Source organism: Camelina sativa, chromosome 12 (genome assembly GCF_030686135.1).
Source record: "Camelina sativa cultivar CO46 ecotype springtype chromosome 12, ASM3068613v1".
Lineage (NCBI taxonomy): Eukaryota > Viridiplantae > Streptophyta > Magnoliopsida > Brassicales > Brassicaceae > Camelina > Camelina sativa.
This window is the reverse complement of record NC_141891.1, coordinates 9,411,727-9,434,433: the sequence shown is the minus strand read 5'-3', so window position 1 is coordinate 9,434,433 and position 22,707 is coordinate 9,411,727. Positions and strand designations below refer to the sequence as shown.

The window sequence follows — 22,707 nt, the reverse complement described above, 5'->3', positions numbered from 1 at the left end:
AAAAAAAAAAAGACGAGAAAGGGAGAGCAGAGTCAAGAGTGTCGGTTTTATGTGGGAACAGAAGAAAGTTTAGGAGAGGGATTCTTCATTATTGTTTCTTTTTCTTTTTCACCTCACTCCCACGTGCCATCTCCCCCATCACCTCACCTTCTCCCATCCTTGCTCCCTCTGACCAGACACATCACCTTTGTGTCCTATCTTCCCACATCTCTCCACTTGCACACTCCTTTTCTTAACCACTTGCACGACATCTTCACCACCTCTTTCATTATTTAACCCCTCACCAACCAATCCAAACCTTCACCTCGCCTTCACTTCTCACCATCCCTCCCTTTGTTTACTTTTCACGCTCCCTTCACTAAAAGCAAAGGCATCACATCCCAACCACGACGTTCATCTCGCACTTTAGAACCGCCTCCGCCAACCATTCGAGCCGTCGTGTCGTTGCAACCGCCCAAGCAAGCTTCAACACCGCTTGATCAGCCATCCGGTGAAGCAGCGCGTCACGTCCTCATAGCGTCAACCGAGCCGTGTCCGAGAAGCACCAATCGAGCCGTCGTCTTCACCCGCTCCGGCGAAGCTGCACATCACAATCAAGCCGTGTCTAGGGAGCATCAATCGAGCCGCGTCCGCCATCCACCGTTCAACTCCGCTCGAGCAACCACCGCACAACGCTCTCGGAATCCTGCTCGACCCATCGTTCTCACTGCACACCCTTGCTCGAGCTACCGCACATTGACACGCCTGAACCGTTCGCACATATCAATCGAGCCGTCCTCATACCATCAATCGAGCCACGGTCGAACATCCTCAATCGAGCTACGCTCGATTCTCTCCTCCACGCACGATTCGAGCAGTCCCTCAAACTCTCAATCGAGCCGCGCTCGCTTAACTCAATCGAGTCGGTGTACCTCTCTCCCTCATTGCCTCAATCGAGCCGTCCTCATACTCTGTCTGTCGAGCCACAGATGAACTCTCAATCGAGCCGCGACCCGCGCACGAATCGATCGGTTATCTCTCTCTTAGCACTCTTCATTTTCAACTCGGTAATTGGTTTAGTTATTGGCTCACTAATCTATTAACGCTTAATTTTGAGTTTACATGTTTCAGAGAAACAGAAAAAGTACAGAACTTATACAAGAGATGAGAGAAGCATACGGTTGTGTTGCTGGAGAACGTTCATCCCCCGAATCCATGGCGAGGCGTTTCATGGAAATGAAGAACATGGTTGACGAGGTTGTTGGGGGTTCAGGCCAAGCAGCGGGGTCAAGCGGACCAGCAAATCCGTTTACTAAAAGCAAGAGTCGCGGGAAGAGACCGGCGCAAGCTTCAAACTCAAGAGAGGAGGGAAGTGATTACGAACAGGAGGAACCTAAGTTGCGCTCCGAACAAGCTCCCAGGAAATCTGTAAGACGGAGGAGCGCTGAGACGAAACTAACTCCCAAGGAATACTATGAGTTGTTCCAGCAGGTGGAGTTCGCTGGAACAAGATATCCCCATGTCGAGACTATGCAGCAACTCGGGATTTTGGAGGATGTTCAATATCTGTTTAGGCGGTGCCATCTGGAGAGAATCATGAACACACCCAAAAACGGATATAGGGAGGAGACAATTCAGTTCCTCTGTACTCTGGAGACGCACCTGTACGCGGATGAGCCGGGGATGATGTCTGATGGAGGTCTGGGCTACATTACATTTCGCGTTCACGGCCAGTTCTACAATCTCACATTCAGAACCGTTGAAGAGATGTTTGGATTTCCCAGCGGAACGGGGACTACGCCGCAGTTTGATCGGGATGAGATGTCCGCACTCTGGGCAACGATTGGGAGCACGCCCTCATTCACTTCATCGAAGACAAAAGCGCTGAGCGTGCGAAGCCCAGTGTTGCGCTACTTCCAAAAGGCGGTCACCAATGCATTTTACGCCAAAGAGATTAAGGGGTACATGACAAATGGCGAGCTTGAGATGATCGATCTGGCGCTTAAGGGACTCTCATTCACTGCCATGGATTGCACCGCGCTGCAAGGTGACATATCCAACACTTCCGTCTCCCTCTACCTTATCAACTACATGATGACATACAAGAATTGGGTATCGCGAGTCAGCAACAACAGCACTCCTGGAGTGATGTGCATGGGAGGCGTAGTGACTTGGTTCCTTGAGGCTGCTGGTGTTCCCCTAAACTCTGAGCCGCACCCACCACGTTGGATTGACATCAACAACCTGCGACAGTTGCGCACTCTGGAGCGGGGTCTGAGACAGGGACGGTTGATCTACAAGTTTGTGCATCCTGCGGTCGGTCCCTCGAGATTACTCCTCCCTTGCGTCGAGTTGACTTCAATCTTAGGGGGAGAGCATATCGAGTTTATCCCTCCCACGGATCTCTTATACAATTCTGACGCTGAAGGGGATCATGTAAACGTTGCGGAAACGTGCGCCGTGCCAATGGAAGAGGACACAGCGGAATATCGCCCAGAGGAGTACCGCCCAGAGCAGTTCCACTTCGAGGAGTACTCGGATCCGAGAATGTCAAAGGGGGTCAGAGCAGCTCATCACAGACTCAACCTGCTTCAACAATGGGGGAAAGCCAGAGACAAAACGGTGAGCCGTCTCACCAAGACTGTCATGAACTTCATGCGTAAGTTTAGCTGTTCCACTTCCACAACCGCGGTCCCTAGGTCTATCCCCGAGGATACCAGACCGATGTCAGGACGCCCTTCTGCGAACCTAGAGCGAACACCTTCTCCGATTCCATCCCCAGCACGTCAATCTTCATATGTCCCACAGCAGCACCTACCTTCTCCCGTCCCTTCGCGCCACTCGTCACATGAATCTAGGGAGAGAAGGGGACACGGTTCGCGTGGTTCAAGAGCCTCCTCAAGTCGTCGATCAGTGCGTCGTTCTGCAGCTCAAGCTGAGCAAGAGGTTGAGCAACAAGTTGGGCAGCAAGGTGATTATCAGCCTACGGATGTGGTAGTACTAGTCTCGGACCATGGCGAATCCAGAGTCGACGACATGCAGTGCGACGAGCAGCGGAACACTTATCAGCACACGCAAGCGGTTGAGCATCAAGTCGACCAACCAAGTAGACTACTACTGCGGATCCCGAACACGGCGAAGGACAGAGCCAATACCACGCACCAACTCCTTGGGCGAGCTCAGACTCCTTTTTCTACTACTGAGGTACTCCGACCTTTCCTTTGTACATGCCATTTCATTCCTGCATTGTTTCTGTTGTGATTCTTAAATCCTCCTGCAAATTTTTCTTACACACGAGACTGTGTAATTTAAGTTTGGGGGAGGGTTTGAGATGATGTATTTGATGTTGTGTTCTGTGATTCTTATTTTAATTTTTGCATCATATCATATTTGAGTTTGCATCCATCTATTGCATAAAAAAAAAAAAAAAAAAAAAAAAAAAAAAAAAAAAAACGAAAATTTCCACACAAACAAAGTGTTCATGTAGTTTGCACTTGCATATTAGGATTGAGTCTAGGTTTATTCATATAGGGTTGTTGCATTTAGCATAGGGGTTGATGATGATTGTAACCTTGTTAGCATGCTGGATTCAATAGGATAGGATCAAGGCCCTTGTTATTAGTTCTTTGATGCTTATTGATTGAACTTGAAAATGTAAGATTGAAGCATGTTTTGAATTGATATCATTCCCTATCTACCTGAACCTAATCTTGACTTGCAATTATCATGTGATGCATTGAAGTTGAACTCATGGATACCATACACATACTTGGATTGTCTTTCACATTTTTACCACCCTTGTCAATCCAAGTAGCTGATTCCCATCTTTGGAACAGTTCCCCGCACCCTTAACCAACCGTTCTTTCAAGCCAATTGTTTTCTTGAGTGTCAGGCCTTTTCCGAGTTGAGCTTGTTAGAAAGTGTTAGGTTCTAACCGACAAGAGTAGGATCCTGTGTAGTTCTAGTTCGCGTTATCCGGACTAGTAGGACTAGGTGAGAACTCGAATTTTGGGTATTGGGTATGGATTTGTGCAGAAAAGTAAAGAAGTGGAAAGTCTTTAGGAGGGGGATGTGTTTACATAGTTTACAAGTCTAGTAAAGGATTTGGGGTGAGCAAAGTAAAAAGAGTTATTGGTTCTGGGCATAAAATAAAAAGATAAGACAAAGAAAAGAAAAGGAAAAAAATACTTAAGATGTCTAGAGTCCCTAGAGGGAAAGAAAACGAACCATAGTGATAATAAAGATCTCCCAATCCGCTAGAATGAAAAGAAGTGAACTCTTCCTAAGACTAAGTGTAAAAAGTTTGAGATGAAGTTTCTGATGAAGGGTAGAGATAGGACCAACTTCGGTTTGGAGTGTTCTTTGGGTAGACAGGGCGCTGCTCTTGTATGTATCAGTTGGTTTCAACCTTTAGCCTTCTCTTAAGCTCAACTCCTTTTCGTGAGAGAACCTTGTTCTGTATTGATAAAACCACGTGATGAGGAGACCATCTATGTCTCGAGCCTTTACCCTAGCCAAATGAGTTCAATAACATTGCTTAGCTTGATTCACGGTTCTCTGTTAATGAATGTTAAAGGGGATGATTGATAGGATAGCATGTGTAGATTTGAAATAAAGTTCCTTCACCATGCATCATAGAACTAAAAACAAGGACCTTGATTCTAACTACTCTATTCAGCATGTTTTAGGTTCTGAGACCCCATCTTCGCACCTCTCTTCCATACTCTGTTCTTGATAGTTTGCTTGAGGGCAAGCAAAGAATAAGTTTGGGGGAGTTGATATGTCTGTATTTTGCATCTCCTTAGCCTGTGTTTGTCATGCATTTAGCTAGGACAACTATGTGTTTTGCATCATTTTAGAACCTTTTTCGTACATTTTGCATGTTTAGGAAGTTTCTGCATCATCCTTGCATACATTGTGCATTTCGGAGTTTTTCAGGTGTTTAGGAGACGTTGGAAGCGCACACAATCGAGCCGCTCCTCACTTCTGCAATCGAGCGCTCCTCATTTCCACAGTCGAGCCACGCTCCTCACTTCTGCAATCGAGCCCTCCTCATTTCCACAGTCGAGCCACGCTCCTCACTTCTGCAATCGAGCGCTCCTCATTTCCACAGTCGAGCCACGCTCCTCACTTCTGCAATCGAGCGCTCCTCACTTCCGCAATCGAGCGCTCCTCCCTTCCACATTCGATCGCTCCTCACTTCTACAATCGGGCTACTCCTCGCTTCCACAATCGAGCCATCACTCGAGCCACCGGTCTAGGGATTCAGCTTTTGACGTCTCCATCAAAGTTGTAGAGAATTGAGTCATCTTTCCAATGCCGTTTATTTCAAGCCAATCGGAGGTGTGGTTCAAGAGTTATCATCGTTTTAGTGGATGCGTATACACCCAGCTCGAGCCACTTTCACAGACCATGCTCGAGCCACTTTCACTCACACCACTGGAGCCACTCCTACTCATTCCACTCGACCTCACCCTAGGGAGAGACGACACACGACTCGACCGCACATGTCAGGAAGACGTTCCGTCTTATGCGCTTCAGGAGATTCCCAAACCGACGCTTCACCTTGTCGTTTTATGTTTTAGGGATTTACATGTTTTTACTATAAATACATTTTGCTAAGTCTTGGTTGAGGACATCTTAGTTTTTTTATCTCGTTTTCTTTTGTAAGGTTTCCCTAGCCACCAAAAACGTACTCTGACTTTGTATCTTGAGATCTTTGAACTTATTCAGTATTTTGATTTGATTCCTTCTACAAAGTTGTTCTTCACATTTTTACTTATCTAGGAATGCTTGTTTCAATGTTTTCTGAGTTTGTATTGTTGATGATGATTTTCGGATCTGAGTAGTGCGTTAGTTCTTGAGGATGGGATAGATTAGGTGGAGGATCTTAGGATGTAGAGTGTTTAAGCGTTGATTGTATGATTCCCTTCTGGACTAGAATAAGAAATACTAGTTTCTCTCTGATCAATTGGGACTAGGTTCGAGACATTTCCACACCCAAAAGGTGTTTGATGAAATGCCTGACCAACTAGTGCCAGAGACTTACGTTCCTAGCCTAAGAGATTAGTTGTCTAGGATGTTTGTTGACGTGAATGAACTTGTTTGTCATGCCTGCTCAACCATGTTTCTCTAGCGAGAGCTAGGTATGGAAGTGGTTGAGCCTGAGTAGCTTTTGTCAAGAGATTGGATTAGCTAAGTTGTGTTGTTCATTGTTTAGGGATAGTTTGCTTGTGGTATGTTAAACACTCTGTAGACTAGGATACTCCACCGACATCAATTACTCCCATCCTTAGGACTTTTATCTTTTCGATTGATATTACATTCCCGAGACTGTTTCATTTGTTCATGCTTAGAATCGTTTTCGGTTTCACTTATTCTTGCTTGCTTCTTGTCATACATTTTCGTTTCTGTTCCTGTAACTCATTTCCGTTTTGTATTTTGACAACTCTAGGATTGTTAGAAAAACACTCTTTTTGAATTGGCTTAACTTGTGACTTCTTGATTGCATCTTGAGTGACTAGCATCATCCCATTTGGATTGACACCTTAAGTATTACAACGCATAAGGTTAATTGAGACCTACTAGGAGACACAAAAATCCTAGTACCACTTGAATTGTTGTGTGTATTTTAGTGAAGTCTCTTGAATTTGTTTCTCGAGTCCTAGCTAGAATAGAGAAGTCAATCTTTTGTTCCAAATGCGGTTTGTCTCGCGAGAGTTCCCGATGACCACTCGCGCGGGAAAATGTCACGACTAGCTAGCTACTAGTGTGACCGCTACATGATGATGTAGCATTTATGTGGGCTCATGCTGGTTACCTTTGTGGTTTCGGCATGGGAAACGTTGTGGAAGGGAACAGATTATCGAGGGCCCATAGGTGAAAGAGTCTAGGGTATTTCAAGAATTCCTTGTAGTATTCTAGATGTCTTTGTTTGATTGATAGGATGAAAGAGTCTAGAGTATTCAAGTGTCCCTTGTTTTATTCTAGTCGTGTAAGAGTTAAGAGTCTAAAGTGTCCAAGTAGTCCTTGTTCCCTTTAGTTGTATTTCTCCGTGAGTGGCGAGTCTAGATCGTCCGAGTTGAGTCGTGTTAATCTAACCTCTCTTGCTTTTTTGTTGATTAATTGCTTCCGCTATTGTTTCTGTTGCGTTGCTTTGATTACTTGCTTGATTTCTTGGCTTGCTGGGGTAGTCGGGTTGGGGAAGTAGAATCCTGTTTAGGAAAGGGGTGCCCAGGCTCACTGAGTAATCTTAGATTACTCATGACATTATTTTGTCTTGCAGGGAGCCTAAGTGAGTCTAGAGCTGGAGCAAACATTAGGGTACCGGATAGGGTTTTCTGTGTTCTTTGTAAAACCCTATATTTTCCTAAATGATTACTGTAAAACTTTCCGACTATCTATGTATATTGCTTTGATGATTTATTTTCAATGTAATAAAGTATTAAAGTAATATATTTGGTTTCCGGAGAAAGCATGGCAAGTTACAAATGGTACTCGGCCTTGTCCGGGTCAACACAACGCGCGTGGGACGCAAGGGTTGCAAAGCCTAAGTGAACCACAGCCGCGGGCGGAGTCGCGTCCAGGAGGACTGGTCGGGAGGCTGCAGCTTCCATCCCTCGACCGGACCACCAGGGTGCGGTTCCCACACATGTAGCGTTCCGGTGCCGTCCGCGGTCCTGTCCGGCCGTACGGCGGTTCGGGGGCGTTACAAGAATGGTCGAGACTTTTGTTGGGCTAATACTCGTAGACTAAAATCTTTTCATCTCCTTTGACAGGATACCCGAGAAGCCTAACAAGTTTTGTATGTTGAAGCTTTGCTACAAGAGATACCTGAAGGTGTATGTGTTGACTGAGTTTTATAAGCTGTCCGAAACATGTCATGGGATTGCTACTAAAGCAGTATGTCATACGATTGTTGTGATATATGAGACAACAAGATAGAATCATCACAAGATGTCTCATAGATGGTGTGAAGACAATGAGTAGAACTAACAAAGATGCTAAGGTACTACTTGACACAGTGGGGATAAGAACATGTGCAAAGTTCCGAAGTAGTACAAGAGGTAGTACAAGAAGCCAAACTGTGTGACTACCTTGAAGAGATGGAATACAGAAGCTTGGGGATGACTTAGACAAGCCAAGAGGGTCAGATATATCTGTATCAAACGTCTGAAGTAGTTCTTGTACTAATTCTGATGTTAATACAGGAAGTAGTACAAGAAGCTAAATTGACGAGTTTGAGTACATAAGCTTAAGGCCGACTTGGACAAGCCAAGTGGCAGCTGCTTAGCTGGATGAACATCTTAAATGGAAGATTCAAGATGCGATCATGGGAGAAACATTCTTTATCCAAAAAGAAAAAAGAAAGTTCTCAATTTCCTATTTGTTGTATAATAGGAAAATTGCCAACCCTAGGGTTGTGCAATTGATATAAATACCAAGAAGGCGCTTCATGAAGACTTGGGCGCTTCAAGGTAGTTTTAAGAGATGCACACAAGATGTGTGGTGTTGCCCCATCAACAAGATAGATAGATCTTTTGATGGTTTATTCATCTAGAAAAGAATGATAGGCATAGTAGTGCTTGTATCATATGCAGTTATAATTTCTATCTTGTTCTAGTGAATTTGTTCTGGACTAGGTCCGGGGATGTAGAAAAAACCGAACCCCGTTAACAAAGCTTGTGTGTTATTTACTTTATACACATACAATCTCGTAGTCCATCATACACGTAATTAGACTTAGCCACAAATATGTGTTTTCAACACCTCGTTCTTGAACGCTTCTTCACCTTGTCCAGACGTTTTATAAAACCTGTTCACAACAACGTCTGTTTCGTCCAGAATGTACCATGTGAATTAATATGGGTCCAGGTAGACACTTAGAGACACTTTTGGACACTCTAAAGCCACTTATAGCTAGTTAAAAAACATTAAAATATTATAAAATAATGTTTAGGCACCCATTAACAAAATAAGAAATATAGATGCTCTAAGGACATATACAAGTTTTACAATTTAAGACACTGGCTTATCTACATGTCATTTAGATTCGTTTCGACTTTTGAGAACTCCAGTGCTAATTCTAAACATGTCCTTATGGTTCCATGGTGAAGAAATTGGAAGATGTAGGTTTTAGGTCCGTAAGAAGATGTAGGCTCTAAGTTGAAAGAAAGAGAAAGATTTCAAGTTAGTCCCAAAACAGAAAAAGATGAAAAGAAATTTGCAAAAATTAAGTTTTAGCGACAAAGAAAAGCAAAGAAGAAAAAGAGTAAGTGTTTAAGAAAGTTTTAAAAAGAAAAGAGAAGTTGATAATGGGATTTGTGGTTTAACAAAACTAAAGTGTCTAATGTTTGTTGGTGAAAAGAGAAACAAAAGGATGCTTAAATGTTGGAAATTAGGATCTTACATATATATAAGATGGGTAGAACAACAAGAGTTAAAGCTTTGTATTTGTGAATTAACAAAACTAAAGTGTCTAATGTTTGTTGGTGAAAAGAGAAACAAAAGGATGCTTAAATGTTGGAAATTAGGATCTTACATATATATAAGATGGGTAGAACAACAAGAGTTAAAGCTTTGTATTTGTGAATTATTCTTAATCTTAGATAAATTTCATGATTGTCTAGCATTCCTATTCGTTTGAGAGTAAACCACCCAGAGATAAAATTGTCAAACCCACCTTTATAAATCCTATTCCAAAACTGACTGAGATTGATTTCTTTTCCATTTGCGAGACCGCACCAAACACTTATATGAATGTGAAAGGGATGTTTCATCTTGATTGTGAGTCATTTAATAATAGTTAGAGATTGAAATAGAATTACACATTCACATAAGTATGGAAAAGTACTTAAAAATACAATATTTAAAATATCCAAAACTAGTAAAAGTAAAAAATACCACTATTTTAGTTAAATATTTACAAATTTTTTTTTCCTAAATTATAATATCCACACAGCGCTATAATCCCAATTCTTCAATTACCAACCCGCAAATTTACGTTTTCCCGCCAAAATCGCAAAATCTTGGTTTCTCGCCAAAACCGCATACATAACGTTGTCCCTCCAAAACTACAAAATACACAAAATTACGTTTTCCAGCCAAAAATTCAAAATTATGTTTTCTACCAACACTACAAAATCTCGTTTTGCCGTCAAAACCATATAATTATGCTTTCTCCGCAAAACCGCAAAATCTTGTTTTCCCACCAAAATCGCAAAATCTAATTTTCTCGCCAAATTTCTAAAATTATGTTTTTCTGCCAAGACCGCAAAATTTCATTTTTGCGTCAAAAATACAAAACGTAAAATTACGTTTTCCCGCTAAAACCGCAAAATCTTGTTTTGACACCAAAAAATCAAAATCTAAATTATGTTTTTGTTAAAACCATAAAATCTTGTTTTCCGCCTAAACAACATATTTATGTTTTCCCTCTAGAACCGCAAAATCACGTTTTTCCGCTAAAACTGCAAAAACAAAATTTCCCGACAAAAGAAGATAATTTCATAGCTAAAAACATAACTAAAAGGGAATTTCACAAGAAATGCCACTTTTAAAAGAAAAGTTATGAGAAATGGCAGTTTGTATTTTCCTTTTCTAAACTGCCATTTTTTTAGTATATGCCACATATGAAAATGACAGAAATACCCTTGAATTAAAGAAAACAAGGGGATGAGACATGTGAGCGACTGTTTTGTGCGGTTCACAAAGAAATATTAATGACACATTTCTCTTCCATTAGGCTGTGTCTGTGTAGACAATTTTTAGGGCACTATAACAATATGTAATTATTGTCCATGAATGGTACTATAAATCGCATTGTGGACAACTATTTTATTCAAACTTAGACAATAATGGTAATTGTTGACATTGTTGTCTTTTAAAATGTGGTAGGCAGTTTATCCAATTAGTGTAAAGACAAACAATTCTTTTTGCACAAACTTGTTGGACTGCTCATATTGACCAAAAGAGATTACATTTAGGAGAAAAAAATAGTAGGTTTTACATAATAAAATTCTGAAGGTAGATAGACAAAAACACAAGGAGGAACAATAGACAAACATGTCCACCGAAGGTTAGAAAGAAAGCCCTCTAAAGCTTTGGTCCATCGGAGGAACAACATGAACAGATATGATATGTCTATATTTTGCATCTCCTTAGCATGTATTTGTCATGCATTTAGCTAGCATAACTAGTCGTTTTGCATCATTTTAGAACCTCTTTCGTACACTTTGCATGTTTAGGAAGTTTCTGCATCATCCTTGCATACGTTGTGCATTTCGGAGTATTTCAGGTGTCTAGGAGACGTCGGAAGCGCAGAGGATCGAGCCACTCTCAACCTACGCAATCGAGCCACTCTCAGTGGCACCAATCGAGCCACTCTCAGCAGCACCAATCGAGCCACTATAAACGGCACCAATCGAGCCACTCTAAGCGGCACCAATCGAGCCACTCTCAGGACACCAGTCGAGCTGCACCAATCGAGCCACTCTCGAGTCACCACTCGAGTCACTACTCGAGCCATCACTCGAGCTACCAGTCGGGGAATTCAGCTTTTGACGTCTTCAACAAAGTTGTAGAGAATTGAGTCATATTTACAATGCCGTTTGTTTCAAGTCAATCGAAGGCATGGTTCAAGAGTTATCACCGTTTTAGTGGATACATATATACCCAACTCGAGTCGCATCACCTCCACTCCACCCAGCTCGAGTCGCATCACCTCCACTCCACCCAGCTCGAGTCGCATCACTTCCACTCGACCCAGCTCGAGTCGTATCACCTCCACTCGACCCACCTCGAGTCGTATGACCTCGACTCGATCCGTTCCACTCGACCGCACATGTTTGGTTTCACACGCTTCAGGAGATTCCCGAACCGACGCTTTATCTTGTCGTTTTAAGTTTTAGGGATTCACATATTTTTACTATATATACATTTTGTTAAGTCTTGTTTTGGACATCTTATTTTCTATCTCGTTTTGTTCTTAAGGTTTTACGTAGCCTCCAAAAACGTTCTCAGACTTTGTATCCAGATATCTTTTAATTAATTGAGTTTTTGCATTTGATTTCTTCTACAAACTTGTTCATCTCATTTTTATCTATCTTATTATGCTTGATTCAATGTTTTCCGAGTTTGTATCATTGACGATGATTTCTGGATCTGAGTAGTGTTAAAGTTCTTGGGGATAGGATAGACTAGGTGGAGGATCTTAGGATGTAGGATGTTTAAGCTTTGATATGTATGATTCCCTTTTGTACTAGTGTTAGAATTACTAGTTTCTCTCTGATCAATTGGAACTAGGTTCCAGACATTTCCACACCCAAAAGGTGTTTGATGAAATGTCTGACCAACTAGTGCTAGAGACTTACGTTTCTAGCCTAAGAGATTAGTTGTCTAGGATGTTTGTTGACGTGAATGAACTTGTTTGTCATGCCTGCTCGATCATGTTTCTCTAGCGAGAGCTAGGTATGGAAGTGGTTGAGTCTGAGTAGCTTTTGCCAAGAGATTGGATTAGCTAGGTTGTGATGTTCATTGTTTAGGGATAGTTTTCTTGTGGTATGTTAAACACTCTGTAGACTAGGATACTCCACCGACATCAATTACTCCCATCCTTAGGACTTTTATATTTTTGATTGATATTACATTCCTGAGACTTATTCGTTTGTTCATGCTTAGAATCGTTTTCGGTTTCACTTATTCTTGTTCGCTTCTTCTCATACATTTTCGTTTCTAGTTCTGTTACTCATTTCCGTTTTGTATTTTGACCATTCTAGGATTATTAGAAACACACTCTTTTTTGATTGGCTTAACTTGTGACTTCTTGATTGCATCTTGAGCGATAGTAAAGATTCCCAACTGGATTGACACCTTAAGTATTACAACTGCATAAGGTTAATCAAACCTGCTAGGAGAGACACACAAAAATCCTAGTATCAAGATATGATCCACCTAAGAGAACGAATGACATAATAGTGGTGAACAAAAACCTTGCATGTTAAATCTGGTCCACCGGAACTTCAGACCTACAATGTAAAAAAAAAAATTGGTTAGCAATAGACAAAAAGGGTCATACCAAACAGATATGGTCCACTTAAAAGAACTAAGAACATAATAGTGGTGGACAGAAACTTTGGCTGTTGAATCTGGTCCACCGGAACTGCAGACCTACAGTGTGAACAATTTTTTTGGTTAGGAATGGACACAAAGGGTCAGACCAAACACATTTGGTCCACTTAAGATAACAAATGACTTAATAGTGGTGGACAAAAACCTTAGCTGCTGGATCTGGTCCACCGGAATTGCAGATCTGCATTGAGTAGAACTATTTTTGTTAGCAATGAACACAAAGGGTCATACCAAACATATATTATTCATAAACAGAACAAATGACATAATAGTGGTGGAAAAAACCTTGGTTGTTGAATCTGGTCCACTGTCTCTGCATATAAAGAATTTCTCCTTTATATGTGGTCGATGGACTGAAACAGATGGAGTTTGGCAAAGAGAGATACAATTTGTGTTGTAGTGCTGGCGAGGGACGGAGAGAACCTGAGATGGGAGAAGATGAAAAGTTGAAAGTGTCTGAGATGGAAGAAACGATAGTCGGGATTATAACAAGAAGAGAGAATTTATGTTTTCCTGACCGATTATGTCAATTCTAAAAAAAAAGAAAATAAATAATTAGTTTTGTGGTTTTAAAGAAGAAGGATATAATAGCCTTTTGATTATAGAGTCGTGGCAGGCGGGAAAAGAAGTGGGGGAAAATGGCATTAGCCAAAATATTTGCTACTGTTCATGGCAGAATTAATAAAATTCTCTAACTAAAACCACTAAAACATTTTCAACACAAAATAAAGTGTTTTTTGGTTATTTTTCATATATTGTACCGATATACAAATATCAAATTACAAAACAAACATAATTGCATTGAGATACAATTTTTGGATGCATGAACCAAAAACAAAAATGAACATCATTTCGATGATGCGTCCACATATTGCGTTTTGATACTCTATCCAGATATTGTGTCTGGTTCACCAAACGAACATGGCGCAAGTAGATTAGGGTGACTAGGTGATGATTTGTGATGCTTAGGATTTAATTTTCATATATCCTTACTCTCTAGGGTGTTCTTCGTGCTAGATTAGTCTTGAATGTGCTAGTCTAGATCAGAGGAAGATTCACCTCCAGATGGTGTTCGATAAAATTCCCGATAGAATTAAGTTAGTGAGTGCTTAGCATTCCCAACCGATGATAACTTTGTTTTTTAAGACATTCCAAGATATGCTAAAACAAGGGTTGATACTCCACGGACATTAATTACTCCCATCCTTAGGACTTTTATCTTTTCGATTGATATTACATTCCTGAGACTGTTTCGTTTGTTCATGCTTAGAATCGTTTTCGGTTTCACTTATTCTTGTTTGCTTCTTCTCTCTGTTACTAATTTCCGTTTTGTATTTTGACCATTCTAGGATTGTTTGAAAAACACTCTTTTTTGAATTGGCTTAACTTGTGAATTCTTGATTGCATCTTGAGTGATAGTAAAGATTCCCAACTGGATTGACACCTTAAGTATTACAACTACATAAGGTTAATTGAACCTGCTAGGATAGACACAGAAAAATCCTAGTATCAATTTGGCGCCGTTGCCATTTGGGATTCGTTTTGCTACATTTAAGATTTCAAGTTTTGCAAGATTAAGTTCTGTTACACTTATCATTCTGAGTATTGACTTGCTTTGGTTGTCTCCTTCTTTTTTTGCATCTCAGGTACCTGCTGACTGCAACCTTGCATGCACACCAGATCAAGAGGGCATCAGAATCTCCTTCCTGTTATCGACGAAATCAATCGGCTGCAACGACCACGACAAGCCCGTCAACTCTCTGATCATCCCGCACCCATCACTATGGAACAAGCGAATGGACCACATCCGGGACCGCAAAACATTGGTGCTGGGGATGCACCGAATACTCATACTCAGCGTGCTGAAATCGTCCCTCCCGCCGTGCAGAACAACAACTTCGAAATCAAAAGTGGTCTGATCTCCATGATCCAAAGAAACAAGTTTCACGGGTTGCCTATGGAGGATCCACTCAACCACTTGGATGAGTTCGACCGTCTTTGCAGTCTCACCAAGATCAACGGCGTGAGTGAGGATGGTTACAAGTTGCGCCTCTTCCCATTCTCCCTGGGAGACAAAGCTCATCAATGGGAGAAAAACATTCCCAAGGGATCAATCACCACCTGAGATGGTTGCAAGAAAGCATTCTTGGCCAAGTTTTTCTCCAACTCCAGAACAGCACGTCTCAGGAATGAGATTTCTAGCTTCACTCAGAAGAGCTCAGAATCATTCTGTGAAGCATGGGAACGTTTCAAGGGTTACCATAGCCAGTATCCATACCATGGTTTCAGCAACGAGTCACTGCTGAGCACTCTCTACCGTGGTGTACTACCAAAGATACATATGCTGTTTGACACTGCTTCTAATGGTAATTTCCTGAACAAAGACGTTGAGGAAGGATGGCAACTGGTGGAGAATCTCGCTCAGTCTGACGGCAACTACAATGAGGACTATGACCGCACAGTTCGTGGCGACGCTGGGTCTGAGGAGAAGTACAAGAAAGACCTCAAAAATGTCAATGAGAATCTTGACAGTCAATTGCTAAGCCAACAAAGGAGCGTCCACTTCGTATCTGAGGATGACCTTTTCCAGGTCTCAGATGGGGAGGGTGAGCAGACTGAGGAGATCAGCTATGTCCAGAATCAGGGTGGATAAAACAAAGGTTACAACCCCTACAAAACGAACCCTAATCTGTCTTACCGAAGTAACAACGTTGCTAATCCACAAGATCAGGTGTACCCGCCTCAACAACAACATCAAGATCAACAAAAACCTTTTGTGCCTTTCAATCCCGAATTCGCTCCAAAGCAACAGTTCCAACAGGATTACCAAGCTCCTTCAGGACCACCACCAGGATTCCGTCCTCAACAAGTTCCGCCTACTACAAGCTCCAGATCAAGAAATGAAGCAAATGATGCAACAACTTCTTCAGGGTTAAGCTAGCGGTTCTATGGATACAGCTAAGAAGTTTTCTGACCTTAGTCAGAGGATGGAATGTTCCTACAATGATCTGAACGTCAAATTCGAAGCTCTGAATTCGAAGATACGGTAAATGGAAGGCTAATCCGCTTCTACTTCTGCACCAAAGCCTGGCAAATTCCCAGGAAAGGCTATTCAGAACCCCAAGGAGTTCGCCAATGCCATTACGCTGAGAAGTGGGAAAACATTGTCTCCCAGACAAGGCGTTCCAGACTTCACTGAGGACAGTGAGGAATTAGATGGGGAGGATTTTGTTCAGGATGAAACTCAGATGAAGAACCCAGCCGAAGCAGTCAAGGATCCGGTTGAACCAGTGAAGCAGTCCAAACTTGAAGCTGTTAAGGAGCCTGTTGTTTCAGATAACAGACCTGCGAGGTTCATACCTCCACCATACAAGCCTCCTCTACCATTCCGAGTGAGGTTTAAGAAGCAACTTATTGAGAAATACAAAGCTATATTCGAACAACAAGTCAAGGAGATTGAGTTGAGGATGCCATTGCTGGATGCATTCGCACTTGTTCCTCACTACCAGAAATTCCTGAAGGACCTAGTAATGGAGAGATCAAAAGAGGATCAAGGCATGGTGGTACTGAGTCTCGAATGCAGTGCAGTCATTCAGAAGAAAATTGTACCCAAGAAGCTCAAAGATCCTGGATCATTCACTCTACCTTGCGCCCTTGGACCTATGTCTTTTGATAGGTGTCTATGTGATCTTGGCGCTTCAGTTAATCTGATGCCACTCTCTATTGCTACGAGGTTGGGTTTTACAAGGTTCAAGGGTGCGACATCTCTCTTATCCTTGCAGATAGATCAGTGAGACTTCCAAATGGTATTTTAGAATACTTACCCGTCAGGATCAAAGACGTGGAAGTGCCAACCGACTTTATGGTTCTGGAGATGGATGAAGAACCAAAAGATCCTCTGATCTTAGGAAGACCGTTCCTAGTGACTGCTGAAGCCATCATTGATGTTAGAAATGGCAAGATTGACCTCAATCTGGACGACTACTTGACTATGAAGTTTGAAATCAAGGATACCTTGAAGAAGCCAACGATAGGAGGACAAGTCTTCTACATTGAAGAGATGGATAAATTGGCTGATGAGTTGTTGGAGGAATTAGCTGAGGAGGATCATCTCAAGACTGCTTTGACCAAGGGTAGAGAAGAAGGGTTCCTGCATGGGGAGACCACTTGTTAGAAGAATCTGCTAGATTCCCACAGAGAAACGGATGGATCAGAGGAATTCGAGCAGCTATCTGACGCAGAGGAGGTACGTGCAGTTGAGACAGAGAGTTCAGAACGTGATATCTCCCACTCGACCGACGTCAAACCCGACTCGAGACACCGATGTCCCGCTTGATCGAGTTGCACCCCTCCCACTCGACCGTGATCATTCCAGACTCCCATGCTGAAGACTGGTCGGAAGTGAAAGCTCCAAAGGTAGAACTCAAAACTCTCCCTTCCGGGCTCAGGTACGTTTTTCTGGGAACCAATTCTACTTATCCTGTCATAGTGAATGCTAGGTTGAGTGATGATGAATTGGGGTTGCTAGTGACTGAGCTTAAGAAGTATAGAAAGGCTATAGGGTATTCATTAGATGATATCAAGGGTATTTCGCCTAGCCTTTGCATGCATAGAATCAATCTTGAGAATGAATCTTATGCTAGTATTGAACCCCAAAAAAGATTGAACCCTAATCTGAAAGAGGTAGTGAAGAAGGAAATCCTAAAACTGCTTGATGCTATAGTTATATATCATATCCCTGATAGTACTTAGGTATCTCCAGTGCACTGTGTACCTAAGAAAGGTGGCATAACTGTGATCAAAAATGAAAAGAATGAGTTAATCTCAACCTAGAACCATCAAAGAACATAGGATGTGCATTGATTATAGGAAGTTGAATGTCGTTTCTAGGAAGGATCATTTTCCTCTGCCTTTCATTGATCAAATGTTAGAGAGATTAGCTAGTCATCCCTACAACTGTTTCCTTGATGGGTATAGTGGATTCTTCCAAATACCTATCCACCCAAATGACCAGGAAAAGACAACCTTCACTTGTCCTTATGGCACTTTCACCTATATACGCATGCCATTTGGTTTGTGCAATGCTCCTGTCACCTTTCAAAGGTGCATGACATCAATTTTTTCGGATCTGATTGAGGAGTCAGTGTGAGTGTTTATGGATGATTTCTCTGTATACGGTTCCACTTTCTCCTCCTGTTTGTTGATGTGTGCAGGGTATTGACGCGATGTGAGGAGACGAACCTGGTGCTGAACTGGGAGAAGTGCCATTTCATGGTTGAAGAAGGGATCATCCTAGGAAACAAGATTTCTGAAAGAGGAATTGAGGTTGACAAGGCAAAGATTGAGGTGATGGTTCAGCTTCAACCGCCTAAGACAGTGAAGGACATCAGAAGTTTTCTGGGACATGCTGGGTTTTACAGGAGATTCATCAAAGACTTCTCAAAAATTGCAAGACCAATGACAAGGTTGCTGTGCAAGAAGGTTGAGTTCGAATTTGATGCAGCATGTTTGGAAGCTTTCAGCAAGATCAAGGAGGACTTGGTTTGGCATCCATAGTTCAAGCTCCGAATTGGGATCATCCATTTGAGATTATGTGTGACGCGTCAGACTTCGCAGTTGGAGCAGTTCTGGGACAGCGAATTGACAAGAAGCTTCATGTCATCTACTACGCGAGTCGCACCTTGGACGAGACTCAAGGAAGGTATCCTACCACAGAGAAGCAACTCCTAGCAGTTGTGTTTGCAATCGAAAAATTCAGGAGTTACCTTGTGGGTTCGAAGGTCATAGTGTATACCGACTGTAACGCCCACGAACCGCTATATGCCCTGGAGGAGGACACAGACGGCCTATGGAACGCTACGTGTGGGAGATCGCACCCTGGTGGTCCGGCCGAGGGACGAAAGCTGCAGCTTCCCGACCAGTCCTCCTGGACGCGTCTCCTCCCGTGGCCGAGGTTCACTTAGGCTTTGCAACCCTCGCGGCCATGGCGCGTTGTGTTGGCCCGGACAAGGCCAATATATCGGATGCAACTTGCCATGTTTCCTTGAAAACCGATTATATTACTTAATAGGTATTACATTGATAATAGTTTATCAAGCAATAAACACATGAATACATCTTTGAAAATATAGGGTTTTTACAAAAACACATGAATAAAAGCCCTATCCGGTACCCTAAGTTTGCTACGGCACTAGACTCCACCTAGACTACCTGCGAGACAAAATATATCATGAGTAATCTAATATTACTCAGTGAGCCTGGGTACCCCACCCTAGATATGCATTCTATTTTTCCCCACCCCAACTACCCCAACAAGCAAGGAAACAAGCAGGCAAATCAATCAAAGCAAACGCAACAGAAACATTAGCGGAAGCAAACAACAAGTAAGCGAGGGGTTAATTCAATCAAGACTCGACTCGATTAACTTAGACACTGTACTCCTACTCGACAACCTAAGACGACTAGAATAGAAACAAGGTAATCTCGACTATCCTAGACTCTTTCACCTATCAACAACCTAAGACGACTAGAATAAAATCAAGGTAATCTCGACTATCGTAGATTCTTTCACCTAAGGGCCCTCGATAATCTGTTCCGTTCCAAACCTTCCCATGCTGGAACCACACAGGTAACCAGCATGAGCCCCGATAAGCTACAACGTCTTCTAGCGGTCATTCTAGTATCTAGCTAGACATGACTTTGTCCCGCGCGAGTGGTCGTTGAGAACTATCACGAGACAACCAAACTTCAATTGGAACAGAAGATCGACTACTCTATCCTAGCTACGACTCGAGAAAGATAACTAATATAATTCAGGAGACTAGCTAAGACAAGTACTACAAATTCAAAGGGTTAGTGGAAAATAACTCTAAGAATCTAGTATTAAACTACACGCAATTCAAGCAACGAAAATCAAGCAAGCAAGCAAGAAAATCAAGCAAGAAATCAAGCAACAATCAACAAGCAACAAGAATAGAAATTCAAGCAACCTAGATTGTTCTATATGCATGCAAGCGATCTACCAATTTTTAAGCAAGAATTTATTGATTAAAAATCTATCAGTTCTCTCTAACATGCAAATTCCCTAGTCCAAATTTTAAGGAAGCCATTTTTGCTAATTAATGCATCAAATTCATCTTGAAAATATGCGGTTCAATTCTACTCAATTCTCACATGCATGCATGGTGATTCCTAGCATAATTCTATGTGTTTTAACATGAATTCTAGCATAAATCCTACCATATTAAGCATGCAACATCTACCTAGTTCTAACATGAACCTAGACTAAATGCAGCAAGCAATAGGTACGCACATGGTCCGTAGGATCCATGTGGTACCCCACACAAAACTACCACAGAAGTCACAGTGATTCCGGCAGATCGATGTCTTGAGCTTCACGGCACCACGGATCAGACAACTCCTCCTCACGCCTGCTTCGTCTCTGAACAGCGTCCAACAGCGTCCTCCTTCGTCTTAAGCTGCGTCTCGCCTCGTCTTCGATCAGCGTCTCGCATTTTCTTCGATCAGCGTCTCGCCTTGTCTTCGATCAGCGTCTCGCCTTGTCTTCGATCAGCGTCTCGCCTCTCAACTCCGTCTCTCTCTCTCTCTCTTTCTCTCAATTTGGAAGAGCAATACTTAGAGAATTTTTGGGCTTTCTTTTGTGTTTGAGAGAATGTCACAAATGAGAAGTGAACTTCTCCTTTTATAGAGGTTTGTGGGCGGTTCCTCTCGCCTATGCATGTCGAACACACAGCTGGCTTTTCTCCCACTCCTTTGGCGACTTGGTGAGCAAGCTATACAAGATCAAGTGAATCTCTCCTCCTCCTTGCATGCGTTCGGACTGGTCCATTTGTAGAAGATGAATCTTTCTTGTCTCCTTCACTTTCCACCTTCTAAACTTCCATTGGTCAACTCCTTGAAAACACAATGATTGTGTCCTTCTCCTAAAGATTCAACAACACAATGATCACACTTTTAAGGTTGCATGAAACCTCATTGGTTGATTCAAGAGAATAAAAAATATTCTCTCCTCTTTGCGCCGTCAACAAACGCCACAAATTCCAGAACGCTGTCGGCTCCTCGGCGTTGCGTCCGTCGATCGTCGGTTTCATCCGACAATCCTCGGTCTCGTCCGCTACGTCCGATGGTTTCTCGATCTCGTCCGTAGCTTCTTGGCAGTATCATAAATCCTCGGCAGTACCACAAATTTCTCGGCGATTCTCGGTACGTCTCGATACTCCTTGGTGCGTCTCGGTCGTTACGTCTCGTTACGTCTCGGTGCGTCTTGGTCGATACGTCTCGGTATGTCTCGGCATGTCTCGGTGCGTCTCAGCACGTCTCGGTGCGTCTCAGCACGTCTCGGTATGTCTCGGTCAGTACATCTCGACGGTGCGTCTCGGACGACTCGGCCATTTCTCGATCCGTCCAAATTTCCTCGGACATTTCTTCAGCAATCCTTCGGTTCTCCTTGCTGGCTTCCTTTCCAGGTCTTTTGGCCTCGGGTTTTCAATTTGAAATTTATCCCATGGTGAGCGTCATTACACCGACCATGCTGCTCTGAGACACATCTATTCGAAGAAGGATACCAAGCCGAGACTGTTGAGATGGATTCTGCTACTTCAGGAGTTCGACATGGAGATTGTTGACAAGAAAGGCATAGAAAATGGAGTTGCGGACCACCTGTCAAGAATGAGGATTGAAGATGTTGTTCCCATAGATGATTCAATGCCTGAGGAACAACTTCTGGTCGCCCAAGTTTCTGAGCAAATGCATGACACAAAGCTTGACAACCTTAGAATCGGATGCATGGCGATCACTTCTGAGACTGCACCCTGGTATGCAGATGTTGTGAATTACAAAGTATGTGGAGAAGTTCTTGATGACATGGATCCCTACATGAGGAAGAAGATTTTCAGAGAGGTCAACCACTACTTCTGGGATGAACCCTATATGTACAAGAGAGGTTCTGACGGTTTGTTCAGGAGGTGCATAGCAGAAGGGGAAGTACAATAAGTGCTTGAGCACTTTCACGGCTCCACCAATGGAGGTCACTTTGCCACGTTCAAGACAGCTTAGCAGGTCTCTGGTGGCCAACTTTGTTCAAAGACGCTCACAGTTTCATCACCAAGTGTGATGCTTGTTAGAGGATGGGCAACATCACAAGGAGGAACGAGATGCCCCAGAATCTGATCCTGGAAGTAGAGATATTTTATGTTTGGGGTATCGACTTCATGGGTCCTTTCAACCCTCCATCAAATGGCAATGTCTATATTCTGGTGGTAGTTGATTATGTTTCTAAGTGGGTCGAAGCCATTGCCAGTCCTACCAATGATCACAAGGTTGTTCTGAAGTTGTTCAAAAGTATAATTTTTCCAAGGTATGGGATACCCAGAGCAGTGATCAGTGATGGCGGAACTCACTTCGTCAACAAGGTGTTTGAGAGTATGCTGAGAAAGTATGGGGTCAAGCACAAGGTGTCTACTGCATATCACCCTCAGACCAGCGGACAGGTCGAAGTTTCAAATAAGCAGATCAAGGGTATCTTGTCAAGGATTGTTGGAGTTTCAAAGAAAGATTGGTCTGTCAAGCTAGAGGAGACTC

General features: G+C 42.6%; 1 non-coding gene across 1 annotated transcript; it reads right to left on the bottom strand.

Annotated features, from left to right (window-relative positions):
- Nucleotides 1–15,286: 15,286 nt before the first annotated feature.
- Nucleotides 15,287–15,393, bottom strand: LOC147930322 (small nucleolar RNA R71). Its single transcript, XR_015576811.1, has one exon. It is a non-coding gene; the product is annotated as a small nucleolar RNA R71 (small nucleolar RNA).
- Between the last annotated feature and the right edge of the window lie 7,314 nt (nucleotides 15,394–22,707).